Source organism: Coregonus lavaretus (assembly GCF_964263955.1).
Source record: "Coregonus lavaretus genome assembly, chromosome: 3".
In the NCBI taxonomy this organism is placed as follows: Eukaryota; Metazoa; Chordata; class Actinopteri; order Salmoniformes; family Salmonidae; genus Coregonus; species Coregonus lavaretus.
In genome coordinates this window covers 47,860,455-47,884,221 of record NC_139990.1, presented here as the reverse complement: position 1 = coordinate 47,884,221, position 23,767 = coordinate 47,860,455, and the positions used below count along the sequence as shown (strand labels likewise).

The window sequence follows — 23,767 nt, the reverse complement described above, 5'->3', positions numbered from 1 at the left end:
TGGTGGACTCCAATCAAGTTGTAGAAACATCTCAAGGATGATCAATGGAAACAGGATGCACCTGAGCTCAATTTCATGTCTCATAGCAAAGGTTCTGAATACTTATGTAAATAAGGTATTTCTGTTTTTTGCAAATTGTCTACAAACCTGTTTTCGCTTTGTCATTATGAGGTATTGTGTGTAGATTGATGAGGAAAATGTTTTATTTAATCAATTTTAGAATAAGGCTGTAAAAATGTAGAAAAAGTGAAGGGGTCTGAATACTTTCCGAATGCACTGTAACTGATAGATGCACACACACACTACATGTTAATGTTTTCAAATTAGGGCTGTCATAGTTAAGGCGTTAATAACGCCTTAATGCTTACATTTTTTTTGACACCATTAACGCATTTTCTTAGTTTGACCCTCTGAACCATCCATAGTTCAAATTCAAGTCCCCAGCCGATGCACTAGTTTGACAACCACTTTACTAGCTAGCTACTTGTATGACTGAATGATGCAGAATGCTAATAAGGGGCTTTTAAATTGCAAATTCAATTTCAAATCCCTCCCAGATAGCTCTCTGGATAAAACCAAAGTAATTTGCATCTACTGCAAGGCTGAATTTGTTTATTACCGAAGTACATCGAGTCTTCGTTATCATTTACAAGCGAAACATACCGTTGATGCCAGCAATACAAGTAACGTTACTAGTAGCAATGGAGGACAAGCTAGAATGCAGGCTGTTAGGAGACACCGCTAGAGACACTATTATGTAATTGTGATGAACTGAGAGAATATTAGGGTAGCACTGTAATTCATTAATCATATGCTGCCTTCCCTGCTCCTCTGTTCTTACCTCTTTCCCTTTCTGTCTTTTACACTCTTTCTTACACCTCTCTACCCACCTCCTCTTTCTTCCTCTGTTTTTATAATGCACACCAGATGTGCATTGAAGTACAGATTGAACTTGTATTTAGAATATAATATTTATATTATAATATTTATATTATGTATTTATAACACTTGGATAATTAACTTATTTCAATAAAGCGTGTCACATTCTCTACTGGTTGAAATTAAGTGTCATTTGATGAAATACTACACCTATCCTGTGTCCTCAGATCAATGCAGATGAAGGAAATTAGATAGTGAGATGAACCGGTTTTAGAGTATTTACATGATGCATAGGAAGTGTAGTGTACTGTTTTTAAATTCTGTTTCTGTATATATCTATTACAAATCAGCCTTTAACTAGTTAAATCATGTTTGTGGTCTATTACATAGTTAATGTGTAACCATTGATGTCCCAGGACCAGGATTGGTAAACACTGTTGAAGTGTATAATTGTAATACATACATGCAGACAAAGTGTTAATTAAAAGACTGGAGTTTGATACTCCTAGTATTGGATATGACTGAAAAATAATGTCTCACAGACATTCATACCCGAACTGCACATTTATTTGCCAAGGTAGAGTACATGATCAGTGAATATATTCAATGTACATGCTACAATGTGGGGATCTCATACATGGTAATAACTACATGTATATACGACTTGCATCCTTGGCACAAAGTTATATTATTCTACTCAATCCACAGGCTTCATTAATGTCATTCAGACTGTTGATACAACCGGCTATGATAGCTGAGGTTCATAGCTATGTTCTGAACTAATATTTACACCAAACGTTTTAGGGTCCATACACAGATCGGCTACATAGCTAGCTATACATCCATAGGCATACAGGTATTTTTATCCTCAACTGCACAATAAGCATGAAAATAGTTTGATAGCTACGTTACTTCAGCTGCATTGCATAGCAAATATCAGGATGGCAAGCTTACAAAATGGTACATTCAATTTGAAGTAAATGCTTTCGCTAGCTAGATTCTTTACATCTAGCTACTGTTTCACAAGACGACAGCCTAGTTTGCTGGTTGTTTCATACTCATGTCACAACGCCAATGAAGCTAGCCAGCTAAATTGCGATTTTCGTAAATTAACTTTATAACAAAAAAATATGCATAATAGTTTGTCACTACATTAACTAACATATTCCCCTCAACTGTAAAACCATGTTTTGCATGATTCGTTATGACGTTATAATTACTTACATTTGCTTCCATCCTACTATTTTTTTCAGCCATCTTTGCTGAAGAAAGTCTCCAGTCCTGGGTAACATGGCGTCAAATTCGTTATGGGAACCACTCGATATGATTGGTCATCGCCCAGTGGTCCCCGTTTGTGATTTGCATCAAGTTGGGAAAAGTTTAACTTTTTCACCTCCTCCCACGCCACCTTCGCGCCGCCCAAAGGTCCCCCACCCTCTCCGCTTCTCGCCGCTTTCCTTCCTTTGAAAATGAATGGGAAGCGGTGTTTCACCGCGCAGCACCGCGTGCTAGTGTAAAACTGTGCAATACACTGCTGCGCCCAGAGCAGCAGTAATGTAATTGTAACAATAAATGGGATTTATACAGCTATTTTCAATGACCAAAATACGCTTTACAGTAGAGAGCAAAGAAATAAAAACCAATTAAACAAAGTCAAATTTATCATAACTTTTTTATGTTTATATATTAAAGACTTTTCCATCTTCTATCATTTATAAAATCTACATCTATCTTTTATACACTTATTTTATAGTTCATGCTAAAAACAATGTAAATTAAGTTATAAAAGGTACACATAAGAACAATAAAAAGATGAAGGAGTTGAGCAGAACATCTCTAGAACTAAACAGTTATATAGTGACCCCTCCCTATTCCCAGCCGATCCGCCCCTGCTTCCGGGAGAATTCTGGATTCCGAGCTCTGTTGAATCTGTCCTTTTTCTTGTGGCGGGTCTGCACTGAGACCAAAGTCCAACCCAGATTGTCCTCTTGCTTGGCCTTGCTCCCACCTCCAGCACCATCATCATCATCTTCTTCCAGAGCCAGAATGTGTAGATGGGACGTCAGGTCGTCCAGTGGCTGTGACAAGGATGGAGGTGAGGCCCTCCAAGGCCCAGACACCAAGGGGATGACAGCAGCCTCACGAGCATCATGGGAGTTGAGTATGGCTCCCAGCATGGCCATATACAGCTGCCCAGAGCAAGGGCCTCCCATCAGGAGAGAATCCGGTGTTAACCCCCCTCTCAGTTTGGTCACAAGCTGGTGCACCAGAGTGCCCTTGTACAGCCTAGACACCACCCGGGAAACAAAAGATGGTTGAATTAGCTGTGTTTCTGCTGGGCTAGAATACAATGTGAATGAATACCACTGGTCTAGGTTTAGGGGCAAGGGTTGATTTAGGAAGGGACACCTTACCAGGCACACTGAGGCTCAGCTAGAGGGAGGCACAGCAGTTGGTTCAGGTCAAGACTTTCTCTCAGGCAGCACTGCCATTGGCTGTAGGCGTGGGCTACACCCAGGTCTAGGCTCCTTGCACCTCTCTGAATCAGCCCTCTCAGCCTCTCCAACACTGGGTCAGTGGCTGCACTTCACACACTTCAATATTTATAAATTCTAAATTGTGTGTTTTCTCATTCATGCTCTGGGCCATACCTCTTTGGCTCTTCCTCTGTCTGCAGAGCTCTCCGTACACCAATCCTAATAGCAGGGCCTGCAGGAGAGGCAGTTCTGGTCGAGGATGGGCGTGCCTCAACCAGTAGCAGGTGACAGCCACAGGAAGACGCAGATGAGGCAGGACACCGCTCAAAGTGGACTGGGACACACCAAGGGTCTCCAAAAACACCTCAAGCTGCACTGACCTTGGAGCCTAAGGAACAGAGCAAGAGAATGAGAATCATTTTCAGAATCAACAGCAGTATGTTTGAATGTACTGTATACTATCTCATACACATGTATACATACCTGATCCAGAGTGTCTAGCTGCAGCTGTTCTGCAGCACTGGGCAGGATGGCTTCAACCATGCTGCTGGTCAGGTTATTGCCTTCCCTGTAATACTCCTCCACGTCATCCACTGGGGGTCTCTGACTGCTGTGGTCTGGCCTCCTCCCACCCAGCAGCAGCCCATAGAGTACCTGGCGTATGGGCCGTGAAGTGTTGTTCCCACTGGGTCAGCGGGGATCTTCCACCTGAACACTGTGCATCACCCTCCTCAGCAGCAGCACGTCCACCATGCGGGAGGGAAGAGCACCTTTCATCAACGGCAGCAGAGTCCAGTCTGGAAGGACCCTCAGAGGCTCTGCGAGATGGCTGGGGCCTGGTCCCACTCCATCGTTGAAGAACCGCTCCAGGCAACCAGGGGGAAGATGGTACTCTTCTATGCCCAGGGAAAGGTCCTGGAGGGCAGCGTCCATTTTCTGTTTGTTGTTACCATGAAAGATAAGCCTGAGCACAGAGTCCAAGGCCTCCTTCTGCCCCCGGAAGCGGGCCAGCCAATTCAGCAAGCTGTCGAAGCGGGCAAACCTTCCTTCCATCGACGAGTATTCTTCCCACCTGAGGGAAACGCCCATGTTATGCAACTTGACGTAGTCGTTTCCTGCCACGGCGGCGAAGACTGGGAGAACCTGTCTGTTGATGTTGAAGTGTCTACAGAAGCTTGTTGTGGTGTAGTGCTTGCAGGGAATGGATCTTATAGAGCTCCCACGGTGCATAGACACTTTCTGCTAGTGAAAATGGGAGATGGGCAGACATCCTGACTGGATGTCAAAGATATAAAAGTCACTGTCATTGGTCAGCACTGGACAGTTCCACCTTCGAGCCAGGGAGGCTATTTCTTGGTCTGCCTCACAAATGCACTGTGCGAACGGGACCTTCAGGCTGGAGAGGACCTGTTTGAAGACATGTTTGATGAGGGTTGGTAGTACACCGCTCACCTGAAGTTCCATGGACAAGCTGTTGGCTGTGTTGATCCTTGATTGAGCTCGTTTCTTGAGAGTTTCAAACTTTTTGTCGGTGTAGTCAGAGCCCCCATCTACAATCACAAAAGGGTCAATGCCACAGTCTTTCAGAGCCTTAAAGAACCTGCAGACCTGGCCCTCAAAAGCATCGTAATCCCCTCCATGACTGATCCAAACGTGAGTTAAAATAAAGCAAGTTGTACAGATTACTATCATCTATGATCAGCTTGCTGTTTCTGAGGTAAACATCTTTTAAAATGTTTCCATTCTCCTCCATAAAGTTGGTCAATCCAATTTGTCAGAGCACCTTACCGATCACTGCACCTGTACACAGCCCATCTGAAATTAGCCCACCCAACTACCTCATCCATATATTGTTATTTATTTTGCTCTTTTGCACCCCAGTATCTCTATTTGCACATCATCTCTTGCACATCTAGCATTCCAGTGTTAATACTAATTGTAATTATTTTGCACTGTCAGGGGTGCTGAATGTGGGTGTGGTGCATGAATCAAGCGCAGGACGCAGAGGCTCAGTCCAAAAGACTTTAGTGCAATATTCACGTAGAGAAATAAGCACAATAAGCCTGAAGGCGAAATCACGGCGCACACAGGCGTCAAATAAACGGCGCACTAACATGTGCGAAAAACCTCTCCAAAACACTGGAGGGAGGTACGTAGCTCCAACACGAAAACAGAAGAGCAATCACACACAAAGACAAACACAACCAACGAGAACTAAATAGGACAATAACGAGGACTAACAAGACACAGGTGTACAACATCAAGACAAAACCAAACAAACATGAAACATAGATCGGTGGCAGCTAGTACTCCGGGGACGACGACCGCCGAAGCCTGCCCGAACCAGGAGGAGGAGCAGCCTCGGCCAAAACCGTGACAGTACCCCCCCCCTTGACGCGCGGCTCCAGCCGTGCGCCGACCCCGGCCTCGGGGACGACCAGGAGGACACGGAGCAGGGCGCGCGGGATGGTCCCGGTGGAACTCCGACAGGAGAGATGGGTCTAGGATGTCCCTCCGCGGCACCCAGCACCGCTCCTCCGGGCCGTACCCCTCCCACTCCACGAGATACTGGAGACCCCCCATCCGGCGTCTGGAGTCCAAGATGGACTGAACGGTGTACGCCGGAGCCCCCTCGATGTCCAGTGGGGGCGGAGGAGTCTCTCCTATCTCATTGTCCTGGAGTGGACCAGCTACCACCGGCCTGAGAAGAGACACATGGAACGAGGGGTTAATATTCTTATACTCAACAGGTAGATGTAACCTATAACACACCTCGTTCAATCTTCTCAGGACTTTAAAGGGCCCCACAAACCGCCGACCCAGCTTCCGGCAGGGCAGGCGGAGGGGTAGGTTTCTGGTAGAGAGCCAGACTCGATCTCCGGGTGCGTACACCGGCCCCTCACTGCGGTGGAGATCGGCGCTCGCCTTGTGACGAAGGACGGCCCGCTGCAGGTGGACGTGGGCAGCGTTCCACGTCTCTTCCGAGCGCCTCATCCAATCATCCACCGCAGGGGCCTCGATCTGGCTCTGCTGCCACGGTGCCAGAACCGGCTGGTAACCTAATACACATTGGAAGGGGGTTAGGTTGGTAGAGGAGTGGCGGAGAGAGTTCTGGGCCATCTCGGCCCAGGGAATGTACCGTGCCCACTCCTCAGGCCGGTCCTGGCAATACGACCTCAGAAACCTACCCACATCCTGGTTGACACGTTCTACCTGCCCGTTACTCTCCGGGTGGTACCCTGAGGTAAGGCTAACCGAGACCCCCAAACGCTCCATGAACGCTCTCCAAACACGGGAGGTAAACTGGGGGCCTCGATCAGACACTATATCCTCGGGCACCCCGTAATGCCGGAAGACGTGTGTAAATAGGGCCTCAGCGGTCTGTAGGGCAGTAGGAAGACCCGACATAGGGAGAAGACGACAGGCCTTAGAGAACCGGTCCACAACGACCAGGATGGTGGTGTTCCCCTGAGAGAGGGGAAGGTCTGTCACAAAATCCACCGAGAGGTGGGACCATGGTCGTTGTGGAACGGGCAGGGGTTGTAACTTACCCCTGGGCAGATGTCGGGGCGCCTTACACTGGGCGCACACCGAGCAGGAGGAGACATACACCCTCTCATCCCTAGCCAAAGTAGGCCACCAGTATTTAGTGCTAAGGCAATGCACTGTCCGGCCAATACCCGGATGTCCAGAGGAGGGTGACGTGTGAGCCCAGTAAATGAGTCGATCCCGAATCTCGAGCGGAACGTACTTCCGACCCTCAGGACACTGTGGAGGGCTGGGGTCGGTACGCAACGCTCGCTCGATTTCGGCATCGACCTCCCACACCACCGGTGCCACAAGGCAAGACTCCGGTAGTATGGGAGTAGGCTCAACGGACCTCTCCTCCGTGTCATACCGCCGGGACAGCGCATCTGCCTTACCATTCTGGGACCCAGGGATGTACGTGATTTTAAATACGAACCTGGTGAGAAACATACTCCATCGAGCCTGGCGAGGGTTCAGTCTCCTCGCTGCCCGGATGTACTCCAGGTTCCGATGGTCATTCAAAATGAGGAAAGGGTGTTGAGCCCCCTCAAGCCAATGCCTCCACACCTTAAGGGCTTGAACTACAGCTAACAGCTCCCTGTCCCCAACGTCATAGTTACGCTCCGCCGGGCTGAGCTTTTTAGAGTAAAAAGCACAGGGGCGGAGTTTAGGTGGCGTGCCGGACCGTTGAGAGAGAACGGCCCCTATACCTGCCTCAGACGCGTCCACCTCGACCTGAAAGGGTAATGCGGGATCCGGATGCGCCAGCACCGGAGCCGACGTAAACAGGTCCTTCAGTCTCCCAAAGGCCCTGTCCGCCTCAGCTGACCACTGCAGGCGCACCGGACCCCCTTTCAGAAGGGACGTGATGGGAGCTGCCACCTGTCCAAAACCCCGGATAAACCTCCGGTAGTAATTCGAAAAGCCCAAGAACTGCTGCAACTCTTTTACAGTGGTTGGGGTTTGCCAATTACGCACAGCGGACACACGATCCACCTCCATTCTCACCCCTGACGCGGACAACCGATAACCCAAAAAGGAGACCGACTCCTGGAAAAACAGACATTTCTCTGCCTTGACATATAGGTCGTGCTCCAACAGCCTCCTCAATACACGACGCACCAGGGTTACATGCTCGGCTCGGGTAGACGAGTACACCAGAATATCATCAATGTACACGACCACCCCTTGTCCCTGCATATCCCGGAAAATGTCATCTACGAAGGATTGGAAGACTGATGGAGCATTCATCAACCCATATGGCATGACCAGATACTCGAAATGACCTGACGTGGTACTAAACGCTGTCTTCCATTCATCGCCCTCCCTAATGCGCACCAAGTTATACGCGCTCCTGAGATCCAATTTTGTGAAAAACCGCGCTCCATGCAATGACTCCGTCATGGTCGCAATCAGAGGGAGTGGATAACTGTACTTCACAGTAATCTGATTGAGACCACGGTAATCAATGCACGGGCGCAACCCTCCATCTTTCTTCTTCACAAAAAAGAAGCTCGAGGAGGCGGGAGAAGTGGAGGGCCGAATGTATCCCTGTCTCAAAGATTCGGCTATGTAAGTCTCCATAGCTTTTCTCTCCTCTTGAGACAAAGGATACACATGGCTCCGTGGGAGCGCTGCTCCTGCCTGGAGATCAATCGCACAATCCCCCTGTCTATGAGGAGGCAACTGCGTCGCCCTAGTTTTACTAAACACGAGAGCTAAATCCCCATATTCAGGCGGAATGTGCAGTGCGGGCACTTGGTTTGGACTTTCCACCGAAGTCGCCCCCACGGAAACACCCAGACATCGCCCCTCGCACTGAGCAGACCACCCATCGAGAGCCCTCTGTTGCCACGAAATAGCAGGGTTATGGGTGCTTAACCAGGGAATTCCCAGCACCACTGGGTACGCAGGAGAGTCGATCAGATACAGCTGTATAGTCTCTTCATGACCCCCCTGCGCACACATCCTAAGTGGCGCTGTGATCTCCCTAATCAACCCCGACCCCAGCGGGCGGCTATCTAAGGCATGAACGGGAAAAGGTTTGTCAACAGGTAGGAGAGGGATCCCTAAATCTAAACAAAACTTCCGATCAACAAAATTCCAAGCTGCGCCTGAATCTACTAGCGCCTTATGCTGGGAATGAGGTGCAACCTGTGGAAAACCAACAGGTAGACAAAAGTGTGCAACAGAAAGCTCTGGGTAAGTCGGACGTCTACTCACCTGGGAGGTCCCCCCAGTGCGTGGCCTGTTGTCTTCTCCCCCGGAGAACCCTCCCCAGCACCTGGCCGCAGTGTGCCCTCCACGACCGCACTTGGTGCAGGAGACAGGCCCCCTCGGGCTCCTCCTCCTCCTTTCTCTAGCGCCGGCACCCCCGAGCTCCATAGGGCTCGGCTCGGAGGTGCCGGAGGGCGGAATGGACGGACCCCCCTCAGGACGTCCACGGGTGGCCAGCAGGGTGTCCAGACGGATGGAGATATCGACCAACTGGTCGAAGGTAAGATGGGTATCCCTGCAGGCCAACTCACGTTGAACGTCCTCCCGTAGGCTACATCGAAAATGGTCGATGAGGGCCCGTTCATTCCACCCTGCGTCCGCCGCTAGAGTCCGGAACTCTAGAGCAAACGCCTGTGCGCTCCTCCTGTCTCAGGTGGACTAGACGCTCCCCCGCCGCTTTGCCCTCAGGTGGATGGTCGAACACGGCCTTGAAGCGACGGGAGAACTCGGCGTAGGAGATGGTATTGGCGTCCATCTTCCTCCACTCAGCGTTAGCCCACTCCAATGCCTTGCCCGTGAGACAGGAGATGAGGGCGGAAACGCTCTCATGTCCCGAGGGCACCGGGTGTACAGTGGCCAGGTAGAGCTCCACCTGCAGGAGGAACCCCTGACACCCGGCAGCTGTTCCGTCATACGCCCTCGGGAGCGAGAGCCGAATCCTCCTGGGTTCCGGACCTGGGACTGGTGGACCGGCCGATGGGGTTGGCAGGGTAGGTGGAGGTGTGGGTACCCCGCTGGCCCCCCATCGGTGCAAGGTGTTGATGACGTCCTGTAGAGCGGTCCCCAGTTGTCGTATCTGGTCATCTTGCCCACGGACATGCTCCTCGAGCGACTCAGGCGTAACTGCAGATCCTGCTGATTCCATTCTGGTGTGTGATTCTGTCAGGGGTGCTGAAGGTGGGTGTGGTGCATGAATCAAGCGCAGGACGCAGAGGCTCAGTCCAAAAGACTTTAGTGCATTATTCACGTAGAGAAATAAGCACAATAAGCCCGAAGGCGAAATCACGGCGCACACAGGCGTCAAATAAACGGTGCACTAACATGTGCGAAAAACCTCTCCAAAACACTGGAGGGAAGTACGTAGCTCCAACACGAAAACAGAAGAGCAATCACACACAAAGACAAACACAACCAACGAGAACTAAATAGGACACTAACGAGGACTAACAAGACACAGGTGTACAACATCAAGACAAAACCAAACGAACATGAAACATAGATCGGTGGCAGCTAGTACTCCGGGGACGACGACCGCCGAAGCCTGCCCGAACCAGGAGGAGGAGCAGCCTCGGCCGAAACCGTGACATGCACTATAGCCTATTTATTGCCTTACCTCCATAACTTGCTACATTTGCACACACTGTATATATATTTTCTGTTGTATTTTTTGACTTTATGTTTTTTTACCCCATATGTAACTCTGTGTTGTTGTTTTTATCGCACTGCTTTGCTTTATCTTGGCCAGGTCGCAGTTGTAAATGAGAACTTGTTCTCAACTGGCTTACCTGGTTAAATAAAGGTGAAAAAAATCCCTGGACGCCCATGGTGTGCTCTGTCTGGGATGTGATGAAATATTTCCTAGTGAAGAGTTTCAGCAGTCATGGGACTGACTATGTGAGTCTAGCATTAATAGATGAGTTTTCCATTCCTTAAGTTTCACTTTCAATACCTCATCTCAGTCACTCCCATACTGTCTCTGATCACAGTAGGCATAGACTCGTTTATGGGACTTTATATTACAGTAATAAGGGTGGGTCACGATCGTTATAAGATGAAGCGGACCAAGGCGCAGCGTGGTAAGCGTACATTTTATTTAATTAACGTACTTAACACACACGAACAAAAACAACAAACCAAACGATACGTGAAGTCCTAGGTTAACACCAAAACAAACCATACGGAACAAGATCCCACAATGACTAGTGCCAAACATGCTGCCTAAGTATGGTCCCCAATCAGAGACAACGAGAAACAGCTGCCTCTGATTGGGAACCACCCTGGCCAACATAGATCTACACGATCTAGATCAACAACATAGAAAATACAACATAGACACTACACACCCTGGCTCAACATTTAAGAGTCCCCAGAGCCAGGGCGTGACAGTACCCCCCCCCCCCCCAAAGGCACGGACTGCGACCGCGCCACACAAACACAAGAGGGTAGGGGCCGGGTGGGCATTCCGCCTCGGAGGCGGATCCGGCTCCGGGCGTGACCACCACCTTTTCTCCAACTCCCCGTTGCACCCCTGGTCTGGTCTAGCCTCGCTGACTGGAGCTGGACTGGACACCGGTGGAGCGGATTGCTCAGGCTCCGGAGTGGAGCAGCTGACCGGTGCCGGACCAGGCACCGGTGGAACAGGCACGGGCCGTGCCGGAACTGGACACACGCACCACTGGCTTGGTGCGGGGAGCAGGAACGGGCCGGACCGGGCTGACGACGCGCACCACTGGCCTAGTGCGGGGAGCAGGTACGGGCCGGACCGGGCTGACGACGCGCACCACTGGCTTGGTGCGGGGAGCAGGAACGGGCCGGACCGGGCTGACGACGCGCACCACTGGCTTGGTGCGGGGAGCAGGAACGAGCCGGACCGGGCTGACGACGCGCACCACTGGCTTAGTGCGAGGGACAGGAACAGGCCGGACCGGGCTGGCGACGCACACCACTGGCTTGGTGCGGGGAGCAGGGACGGGCCGGACCGGGTTGGCGACGCGCACCACTGGCTTGGTGCGAGGGACAGGAACAGGCCGGACCGGGCTGGCGACGCGCACCACTGGCTTGGTGCGGGGAGCAGGAACAGGCCGGACCGGGCTGACGACGCGCACCACTGGCTTGGTGCGGGGAGCAGGAACAGGCCGGACCGGGCCGACGACGCGCACCCCTGGCTTGGTGCGGGGAGCAGGAACAGGACGGACCGGGCTGACGACGCGCACCACTAGCTTGGTGCGGGGAGCAGGAACAGGCCGGACCGGGCTGACGACGCGCACCACTGGCTTGGCACGGGGAGCAGGAACAGGCCGGACCGGGCTGGCGACGCGCACCACTGGCTTGGCGCGGGGAGCAGGAACAGGCCGGACCGGGCTGGCGACGCGCACCACTGGCTTGGTGCGGGGAGCAGGAACAGGCCGGGCTGGACTGGGAACACGCACCATTGGCTTGGTGCGGGGAGCAGGAACAGGCCGGGCTGGACTGGGAACACGCACCATTGGCTTGGTGCGGGGAGCAGGAACAGGCCGGGCTGGACTGGGAACACGCACCATTGGCTTGGTGCGGGGAGCAGGAACAGGCCGGGCTGGACTGGGAACACGCACCATTGGCTTGGTGCGGGGGGCCGGAACGGGCCGGGCCGGACTGTGGATACGCACCACTGGCTTGGTGCGGGGAGCAGGAACGGGCCGGGCCGGACTGGGAACACGCACCACTGGCTTAGTGCGAGGAGCAGGAACGGGTCGGGCCGTACTGGGAACACGCACCACTAACTTAGTGCGGGGAGCAGGAACGGGCCGGACCGTACTGGGAACACACACCACTGGCCTTGTGCGGGAAGCAGGAATGGGTCGAGCCGTACTGGGAACACGCACCACTGGCTTAGTGCGGGGATCAGGAACGGGCCGGACCGGACTGGTGACACACACCACTTGCTTGGTGCGAGGAGCGGGACTGGGTTTCCTTATAAACCTCCGCTCCCTCTGCTGCCTAACCAGCTCCTCTCACCGTGCCTCTACACTCTCCTTCTCCCTTAACACCTCCTGTAGCTCCTCCCTCTGACCAATTAACTCCTGCTCCCTCTGGACCAATAGCTCCCGTAACCTGGTGGCCTCCTCTCCTAGTCTGCAGATACGCCCTGTTGCTGCCTCCTGCTGCCCCGTCGTCCACGCCGTGTGCCCCCCCCCCCCCCCCAACATTTTCTTGGGGTTGCCTCTCGGGTGTCCGTCGTCGGCACGGTTGGCGCCGTTTCTCCTCTCCTGCCTGGGCATTTTCATTCATCGCCCTCCGGTAACGGACGGCCTCCTCCTCCTTGATTCTCCCCCAACCGAGGAGGACATCTACTAACGTAACCTCCGGCGTTTGCTCCTGGACACGCTGCTTGGTCCTCTTTTGGTGGGATCTTCTGTCACGATCGTTATAAGATGAAGCGGACCAAGGCGCAGCGTGGTAAGCGTACATTTTATTTAATTAACGTACTTAACACACACGAACAAAAACAACAAACCAAACGATACGTGAAGTCCTAGGTTAACACCAAAACAAACCATACGGAACAAGATCCCACAATGACTAGTGCCAAACATGCTGCCTAAGTATGGTCCCCAATCAGAGACAACGAGAAACAGCTGCCTCTGATTGGGAACCACCCTGGCCAACATAGATCTACACGATCTAGATCAACAACATAGAAAATACAACATAGACACTACACACCCTGGCTCAACATTTAAGAGTCCCCAGAGCCAGGGCGTGACAGGTGGGAATGTGTTTAGATGTTTTTTTTTTGCAATTATGGTAAAATTATGTTCAGTACTTATCTCATGCATTCGAATCATTGCTTAATTTGAGCCTCTCATGGCATGAAAAATAATTGTCAATGTTTGCCATATAAAAATTATAATAATTACAGCGATCAGAGTTAAATCAAGTTGAATCCTTGTCAATTATCCTGCCCCCACTGTAATATTCATATGTGTCAGCATACTGAATTGTAATTGGATGCATTCTACTGTCATATCATACTGTGCTATGATTGGTTAAGACCACCCAGGTGGTGAGGTCATTCTAAAGATGATCATGGTCAGAGACACATGAACATGCCAGTTATAGCTAGTTAATAAAGAGCTACGTTTATAAACAGGGGTGCACATAACTTTTTCAGTGAGTTACTCAGGTGAGTACCAGCAGATGGTGTCTGGTACTCACCCCATATGTAGCGTGGTCTTAATAAGTGCAGTCTTCCTCACTGTCCTCCTCAGTGCCGCCACCACTGTCCTCTGCTTCAGTGTCGCCCCCACTGTCCTCTGCTTCAGCTTCCTGCATGGTAGATGATGAAGATGCTGCAGATGCACCTCCCTGTCCTTGGTTGAGCCTCCGATTAGCTGTCTCCATCCACAGGTCAACAGCAGGCTTTGGGTCAAATGTCTCTGTGGTCTGCTTTGACAGGTGAATGTGCATCAGGGCTGTGAGACGAGCATGTGACAGACGAGATCTGTACTTGGTTTTTATTATGTTGAGATGTGAGAATCCCCTCTCCCAAGCTGCACTGCTTAAAGGCAGTGTAAGAGACAGCTTAACCACCTTGTTGATGTTGGAGTAAGCATCTGGGTTACTTGTATTTACTATTTGGACCAAGTCATACACAGAAGAGGCTCCCAAGCGTTTTCCTGCCTGCTTTAAGCGCATCCATTCTGTCACAGTGGTATCTTTGTCAAGTTGCAAGGTGGCCTCATATTTCTTGAGAATGCTGCAAACTGTTGTGTTTCCAAAACTGTGGAGGTCTTGCATTTCCTGAGGCCATGTTGAAGGATCAAATAGTAAGAAATGATCACATGACTTGAGGGAGTCATATCTGATTTCAAACTCTTCAATTAACCCCCTGAGTAAGTGTGTCTTGTCTCTGTCAGCATCAGCATTGGAAACAGTGTGTGCCCTGTGGCTTTCACCATCAAGCAGAAGTGTGAACTGTCCAATGGCCACCATGAGTTCATCCTTACATTCTCCAATGGTCAGCTTTTCCTTCTGAAACCTAATGGATGTGGTCTTCAAAATGTTGCAAATGTCGAGCATGTTTGACAGAAAGCACTGAAAACGCTCTGTGCAGATATGCTGCAAGTCACTGTTATCACTCGTAACCAGTTGCATTTTAATGGCTGGCAATAGTCTTGATATTTTTAACAGTGTTTCATGCCTCCATGCAGACCATGCGGTGCACAGAATGTGCACAAGGGAGTCTCCAACCGCAGCAAGTTGCCGGAGTTTTGGCACAACGCCGTTGTAGATTGACAGCAGCCCCGTCTGTTGTGCACACAGCGACCAACTTTGTTGTCCAGTCATCCTAGCCTGTGTCCTGGAAAAGTCTCACAAGTCCGTCTGTTATGGCCTGCGCAGTTCGGTCAGCACCCAATTCAATCAGTCCAATAAAGTCCGAAGTAAACTCTCTGTTGCTAGACACAGACACAATGTAAACGATTTCCTGCTCAGTTTTTGTGATGTCCTCAGATCCATCAAAAAGCAGCCCCCAAAATTCAGCAGACTGCAACTTGGCTCGTAACTCCCCGATGATGGTGTGAGCGATGCTCTGCATGATCCGTGTGCCCCCTTCACGTGAATGATATGCACCTCCGACATTTACTCCTACCGCTTCAGTAAAGGAACATCCTCAGAATAGGAAGACATGGGACGTGCGTGTTTAGCTTTATGGAAGGCGAGGAGAAAAATATTAAACAGAGCTTGCCGCTGTTCTTCATTCAGCTTGTCTCGCCATCTGGCAAGTGGGCGACTGGACATTTCTTCTCGGCTAGCTTGTTTAGCAATGGCTTGCGCCACATTCGTGTGCTCCTTGCTCTTTTCATGTTTGTCAAATAAAGGATGGTTGAAATTCTTTGAGCCTTTATAAAATGCACCCGTTTTGTCTGCTAGATGTGGATTTGAGCGGCAAATCTTGCACCACATTTCAGTGCGCTCATCTCATCGTTAGCTTCAAGCCACTGCACATCTTGGAGCCACTTTTCCGAAAAAAGTACTTTCTTCGGCTCTGGCACTAGTTGGCGTTTCTTTGTAGGTGGCGAAACGCCAAAGAAGCTGCTTAATGTCTGTTGCTTTTTGGACATCCCTGACAGTAGTTGACAAGCAACATGTCATGTGTAAGGTTAGATGAGAAGATCGGTCAAGTACGCAAAGGCGCGTAGTAACACAAGTGGCATTACGCGTTCCTGATTTTGTCGCGCTTGCGTACCTGCGTACCAGTTATGTGCACCCCTGTTTATAAATATCCTGTCGTCCTGCATTCTGTTATTTTGTACAAAGCATACAAAACAAGACATGGTGTCAGAGTAAAAGGACTAAAATATGGATTTTGCTGGAGTTCCTTCACCTCGAATGGATTGGGGGTCTACAAATCTACCCGATACATGGCGTAAGTTCAAACAGCATGTGGAGCTGATGTTCACGGGTCCTCTGAAGGAAAGAGGAGAAGAGGAAAAGTGCAGCTACCTGCTCCTCTGGATCGGTGAAAAAGGGAGAGACATTTACAACACATGGACACTTACCGAGGCTGAATCAAAGGTACTGAAAACATACTACGATCGTTTTGAAGCATATGTTGTGCCAAAGACCAATACAATCTTCGCTAGGTACAAATTCCATGAGAAAGTACAAGGCGCCTGCGAATCGTTTGAACAGTTTGTGACTGAGCTGCGTCTGCTTGTGAAAGACTGTGATTATGCAAACAAGGATGAGGTGGTCAGGGACCCGTATTGTATTTGGAATACACTCACCGCGAGTGAGAGAGAAAGTTTTGAATGTTGGATCAGAGTTAACGATGGACAAAGCTATCGACATAGCCAGATCTCACGAGCTAGCACAGGTTCAGATGAAAACCATTTCAGGCGGCAGCACGAGCGCATCACGTGAACAAGCAGTGCACGCAGTCAGGCAGACATCAAAGCACACCTCCAGTGCCCAGAGAGCATGTTTCAGAACGGAGACAGACAGAACTCCAAAACAGAGCGACACAGACTCCAAACGCCCCAAAACATGTGGATATTGTGGATACAAAGTGCATGGCGAACAGGGGAATTGCCCAGCTAAAGGCAAACAGTGTACTAAATGTGGAAAATGGAATCACTTTGCAAAAGTGTGCAGAGTTTACAGTGGAAAAACAGTACATACAGTGAGTGAAGATGAAATGTCAATCAAAGAGTCAAATGCTGATGAACTGTTTATTGATTCAGTGACACAGAAAAGTCAGATATCAGAGACAGAGCAAGCCTTTGCTGACATTGAGATAGGAAGACAAGGCACAGAGCTAAAATTCAAACTAGACACTGGTGCACAAGTAAACATTATTCCTCTGAGTAAGTACAGAAGCTTGACATCTGAGTGTGAGCTACAGCCCACCACGCGCAGACTGACTGGTTATGGTGGTGAACAGCTCCCAGTAAAAGGCACATGCACTCTCAAATGCAAATACAAGGAAAGGGACATGATGTTGGACTTTTACGTTGTTGACACTCGAGCACCTGCAGTGCTAGGTCTTAAAGCATGTTTAGACATGGACCTTATCAAGCTAGTTTTATCAGTGACAGCACCAGTAGAGATAGAGAATGTCATGGAGGAGTTTGCTGATGTTTTTACAGGAATAGGACTATTCCCAGGAGAATGTACCATTCACCTTGACCCAGACGCAACCCCTGTGGTCTACCCACCGAGAAAGATTCCACTTGCTCTCCGCGCCCGTCTGAAGAAAGAGTTGGAGAGCATGGAGCAATCTGACATCGTCACCAAGGTTACAGAACCGACGGATTGGGTCAACGCGTTAGTGGTGGTGGAGAAACCACGCACAGGCAAGCTCAGAGTATGTCTCGACCCAAGAGACTTGAACAAGGCTATCAAACGCCCCCATTACCCCTTACCGACGCTAGATGGCATCACACACAAGCTAGCGGGCGCACGCTACTTCAGTGTCATGGACGCCAGATCAGGCTACTGGGCTATCAAGCTCACAGAAGAGTCATCTAAGCTCACAACGTTCAACACACCATTTGGACGCTACAGGTTCCGTCGCCTGCCTTTTGGGATTATCTCAGCCCAAGACGAGTTTCAGCGAAAGATCGACGAGGTGTAAGAAGGCCTCGACGGAGTCGTGGCAATTGTGGACGACATCCTTGTCTATGGTCGAACCAAAGAGGAACACGACAGAAACCTCAGCGCGATGCTGCAAAGGTCCCGCGAGAGAGGAGTCCGGCTCAACCCCGAGAAGAGCACAGTCGGCGCTACAGAGGTCAGCTACTTCGGACATCTTCTCACAGCGAATGGAATCAAGCCAGATCCGCAGAAGATCTCAGCCATAAAGGAAATGGAGCCACCAAAGAACCGCGCAGAGCTGGAAACAGTGCTTGGCATGGTCAACTACTTAGCCAATTTCGCACCCAGCCTCTCCAATGCTAATGCACCCCAGCGTCAGCTGCTAAAGCAGTCCAGTGAGTTCCTCTGGGACAACCAACACGACACCGCTTTCCAGAAAGTGAAAGACTTGATCACGAGAGAACCAGGACCAATCCTTGCCTACTACGACCCCAACAAAGAGCTCAGACTCCAGGTGGACGCGTCGAAGTATGGACTAGGGGCAGTGCTACTGCAAGAAGGAAAACCCATCAACTACGCTTCCAAATCTCTCACAGACTGTGAAATCAACTACGCTCAAATCGAAAAGGAGCTGTACGCCATTCTGTTCGGATGTAAGCGTTTCCATCAGTATGTCTATGGACGACAAGTCATTGTGGAATCAGACCACAAGCCCCTCGAGTCAATCATGAGGAAACCGTTAGCCGCAGCCCCGCCAAGGCTACAGAGAATGATCCTTCAACTACAAAAATACGACTTCACAATCACTCACCGTCCAGGCAAAGACATCCCTGTCGCAGACACACTCTCCAGGAAGTTTTTTACCTACAAGGACAGCAGCCTCAGTGAAGGCATGGACATGCAGGTGCACACTGTGTACAGCAACTTACCAGTTAGTGACACAAAACTGAAGGAGATCCGAGCAGAAACAGAAAAAGACACACAACTCACACAGCTGAGGAAAGTCATACAGTCAGGATGGCCTGAGGAGAGGAAAAAATGCCCTCAGAGCGTCTCAGAGTTCTGGAACCATCGTGACGAACTATCACAGATCAACGGAACCATTTTCAAAGGAGAGAAAATCATCATTCCTACCAGTCTCAGAGAAGAGATTTTGACAAAGATCCATGCTGGACACATGGGCATGGAAAAGTGCAAACAGAGAGCACGGGACATTTTGTTTTGGCCCAGAATGTGCAAACAAATAGAGGACATGGTTGGTAAATGCCCCACCTGTCTTGAACGACGCCCCTCAAACATCAAAGAGCCAATGTTACCTCACCGTATCCCAGACCGACCCTGGCAGGTCGTGGCAACCGATCTGTTCACGTGGAACAACGAGGACTACATTATAACAGTGGACTACTACAGCAGGTACCTCAAACTTGACAAGCTTCACAGCACCACATCTGCAGCTGTGATACACAAGCTGAAAGCAGCCTTTGCCAGGCATGGCATTGTAGAGACTTTAATATCTGACAATGGGCCCTGTTACAAATCAAATGAGTTTGAATCCTTCACAAAAGCATGGGAGTTCACACACGTCACCACAAGCCCACATTACCCTCAAAGTAATGGCCTTGCTGAAAAATCTGTGCAGATCGCTAAATCACTCATGGACAAAGCAAAAGCAGACAAGAGAGACCCCTACCTCAGTCTCCTTGAATACCGCAATACTCCAGTTGACAACTTCAAATCACCAGCCCAGCTGTTGATGAGCCGCAGACTTCGCTCAATCCTTCCCAGCACCAACCAGCAGCTGCAACCTGAGGTCGTCAGCTACAAGGAAATGCATGCAAAACGTGCACAGAGGCAACAACAGCAAAAGCGATACTATGACAGGTCAGCCAGACCAGTGCCACCACTGAACGACGGAGAGTAAGTTAGAATCCAGGAGCATGGCTACTGGAAGCCAGCAGTCGTCATCCAACCAGCTGACACTGAACGTTCATATCACGTTCGCACCGCAGAAGGAGCGGTGTACCGCCGCAATCGTCGTCACCTACTGAACACAAAAGAACAACACACTGACGAGATGAACTGTTCCCCTGAAAGAGAACGGGATGGACTAAACACAGACACAACACAACATACACCATACTTACCTGCAACACCACAAGAACTGTTGACCGACACAGAAGCATACTCAGCTTCATATCACACAAGGTCAGGAAGAGAGGTCAAGCCTAGAGCTGTCCTAGACCTGTGAAATGTCAAAGGGTGTAGGCGGATCGCTGCCCTAAAAGAGTTTCCAGACTGTAAACTTGTTATTGAAAGTTAACTTGAAATGCTTTGGTATTGTATTTGTTTGATATGTTGAGATGTCATTGCTACAGTGAAAAGCTGAGTTGCTGAGAAATATTTGTTCTAAAAGTAACAGTATGCTGAATCATTGTTTGTCTGTTATGTTCATGCAGTTGGTGCAGTTTAAATGGTTACTTACCTCAAGTTCAAACTACAGAGCATGTATTCAAAAGAAACGCTTTGTTGTTCTACGTATTTTTTTCCTTTTTTTTAAAAGAAGGGGGATGTAATATTCATATGTGTCAGCATACTGAATTGTAATTGGATGCATTCTACTGTCATATCATACTGTGCTATGATTGGTTAAGACCACCCAGGTGGTGAGGTCCTTCTAAAGATGATCATGGTCAGAGACACATGAACATGCCAGTTATAGCTAGTTAATAAAGAGCTACGTTTATAAATATCCTGTCGTCCTGCATTCTATTATTTTGTACAAAGCATACAAAACAAGACACCCACAAACAAACAAAAAATGTTAAAATGCAGATTTTCAGCCAGTGCCTGACTTTGCGCAACATTGTATGTTTTGTAGCCTACATTACATGTGTAGGTTTAAAGTATTCCAATTTATTTATTTTTTTTATGTTTAAGATGAATGGTTTTGTATGGTTTTATGTTTTTGTAATGTTTTTTATTTGTATGGTTTGCTAAAGCAATTTTCACGGGGCTAGATAACATCCGTTTGGTTTTCTTCATGTACAGTTTATCAGTTTTTCTAGGTTTCGTTTAGCCTGGTTGACGCGCGACCAGCGACCTGTGAAGAGATACCGCGTTCACATGCATATCAGAACTAGGATACTCTGACATTTCCAACTTGTTAACTGGTTGAATGCAGCATGTGTATACAGTACCAGTCAAAAGTTTGGACACACCTACTCATTCACAGGTTTTTATAATTTTTTTTACTATTTTCTACATTGTAGAATAATAGTGAAGACATCAAAACTATGAAATAACACATATGGAATCATGTAGTAACCAAAAAAGTGTTTAACAAATCAAAATATATTTTATATTTGAGATTCTTCAACGTAACCACCCTTTGCCTTGATGACAGCTTTGCACACGCGTGGCATTCTCTCAACCAACTTCGTAAAAGTGACAAACAGACACGTTTTTATTTTCGTCACAAACTACTACTTCTTCTTCTTCTTCTTCTTCTGTGAGTTTTATGGCGGACTACATCCAAAAGTCACAAACTACTTCATATCGACAGAGTGCCAGTAACGGCCTGCACATGCGCAGTTCGGCGCCAGACCACCTTATTATTATTATTATTCTATGGTATAATGGCGTTCGCAACAATTGGGTGTGCATTCCGCCACCTACTGTGCGGGTGGATAATAAGGATCCCAAAAATATTTATTTGGGGGTAAAAATAAATACAATATCATACAAACTATCAACAAAAAATGTACTAAACAAAATCAACCTGCTTTTCTGTTAAAACAAATTCTAATCAGGTCCCTACACAGGCTCAGATTACCCAACTCATTGTTATTACAGTATTTGGGCCCCGTGTAGCTCAGTTGGTAGAGCATGGTGCTTGCAACGCCAGGGTTGTGGGTTTGATTCCCACGTGGGGCCAGTATGAAAAAAATTAAAATGTATGCACTCACTAACTGTAAGTCGCTCTGGATAAGAGCGTCTGCTAAAATGTAAATTACCAACTTTTTGTATTACTTTCATACAGGATTTCTATAAGAATATAAGTGTGCGTATGTGTGTTGGGAATGCATGTTAAAAAATGGCTAACATTATGGGGGGGGACTCAAAATGTTGACATTAAAATCAACATACAGTCCCAACACAGTGCACACACACACACAGTTGCCTGGGGCAATTGCCTGGGGCCTCACATCATCAGGGGGCCTCGTGATTTTTTAATTGCATTACTCTCAATTTACTGTTGGCAGTTAGAATAGTAGAATAGACAAGGTTGTAATTTCGAAATTTGGTAGTGCATCAGCAGTTTTCCTCTTGTTATGTCAGTCACTGACAGTCACTCAATTAGTCCATGTCAGCTAACATTCTATAGATAGGTAAATTAGTCTAGCCAGCCAACTAAACCTTGTAGTAATCTTGGCTGATTTGGGCTAAAACCAAATCTCACTTAAGGCCCACAAAAGGCTCTGGGTGGGGGCCTCAGACTGGCCTCTGACACACACACACACACACACACACACACACACACACACACACACACACACACTTATTCTTATAGAAATCCTGTATGAAAGTAATATAATAAATTGGTAATAATAACAAAGGAGTTGTCTAATCTGATTATTTTACATACTCAAACAGAAATAAAAACGTTGTCCTTGGTTGTCTAGTGACTGAGCCAGGATTCAGAGCCTGTCTGCCGACCCCTAATTGGTATTTATATTATTATGGTTCCCTATTAGATGCTGCCAAGGCAGCAGCTACTCTTCCTGGGGTCCAGGGTCCAACTAAATTAAGGCAGTTATACAGTTTTAAAAACATTACAATACATTCACAACAGATTTCACAACACATTAAGTGTTGTGAACACAAAATCCCTCATTAGCAACCTACATTCGAAAACGAAACCTACCAATGTGACGTACCCTAATGACGCTCTAGCTGAGGAATACAAACGGTGTCTGGCACACGTGATCACTTATGGCATCTTTGGCACAAGTGTTCTTATAATCATTTGCTAACGAAACCTCCTGCAATATAGTTAACCCGAAGAAATTGCTCTAGCAAACCATTAAAACAAATATTTTCTCTGAGACAACTTATTATTATTCTTCAGACACTTCCATCCTACTAATGTGGTTATGTCAAAGACGGTTTAGTATGGTTTTAGAAACTCTGTGGTTATGTCCAGTCAGTCATATTTTAAAAAGTAAAGCTATTGCATTTATTTAACTCCTACAACTCCCAGAATGTACCCGGGGTGTTAATGCATTTTGCAGCAGCGGCGAACGTCATACGATCAGAGCCCTTTGCGACATACGGTCATGTGATGTGGACGGGGTTTGAAAGACTACGCATGTCCTATGTTTTCGGGTAACAAAAAATTTAACTGTTTCTTTGACTGTATTAACAGGGGTGATCATAACACACGCGATGCTTACGACTGGCTTTTTGTAAATACGTGAGTTTTATAACGAAGTTAATCTTGATTAGATAGCAAATGGCTCTTCATGGCTGACATACCTACCTAACAGTAGCTAGTTACAACAAGAATGTGCCAAGTACCTTATACCTTTTTAATAAAACGGTAATCAAATACAACCACCGACTGTTTCCTCATTGCTGCTGAGATAAAACGTTAACTTGGCGCGAATGCGCATGTGCCAATCGAATCTTAACGAAACAGTCAGTGGTTGTATTTTATTAACGAGGTACTTGGCCAGCTACAGCCAGAGGATTCAGCTAGGTAATTAAGGGATATGGCAGCAAGAATATTATGTCAAAGTCTGAGGCTATTG

The 23,767-nt window shown here is 48.4% G+C and overlaps 1 pseudogene across 1 annotated transcript; it reads right to left on the bottom strand.

The window, feature by feature from the left end:
- Window positions 1-2,747: 2,747 nt before the first annotated feature.
- LOC311110704 (single-strand DNA endonuclease ASTE1-like) lies at window positions 2,748-5,118 on the bottom strand (annotated as a pseudogene). Its single transcript has 4 exons — window positions 3,840-5,118; window positions 3,531-3,744; window positions 3,294-3,459; window positions 2,748-3,165 (listed from the first exon to the last, which is right to left on the bottom strand). The product of its transcript is annotated as a single-strand DNA endonuclease ASTE1-like (transcript).
- Between the last annotated feature and the right edge of the window lie 18,649 nt (window positions 5,119-23,767).